A 292-nucleotide genomic window follows, 5' to 3' on the forward strand; every position below is an offset into this window, starting at 1 on the left:
GGCTGCTGCTGCTGCTGCCTTTCAGCTCTGAATCCCTGCCCCTTCCCTCTGCTCTCCAAGAGATGAGCCATTTTGCTTCCAGCCAGAGCAAGGTTTCTGTACGTGACGCAGATGTTCAAGGCAGCTGGTCAGGTAGCCACTAGCCACCTTAGATATTGCTCCACATGAAGTACTCACCTGGAGTGCTAAGAGCTGGGTCCAGCTCTGGAGTCCTCAGCACAGCAGGGACAGGGACCTGCTGGAGTGGGGCCAGAGGAGCCCCAGCAGTGACCCGAGGGGGGAACCCCTATGC

Source organism: Merops nubicus, unplaced genomic scaffold (genome assembly GCF_000691845.1).
Source record: "Merops nubicus isolate BGI_N331 unplaced genomic scaffold, ASM69184v1 scaffold566, whole genome shotgun sequence".
NCBI classification, from domain to species: Eukaryota; Metazoa; Chordata; class Aves; order Coraciiformes; family Meropidae; genus Merops; species Merops nubicus.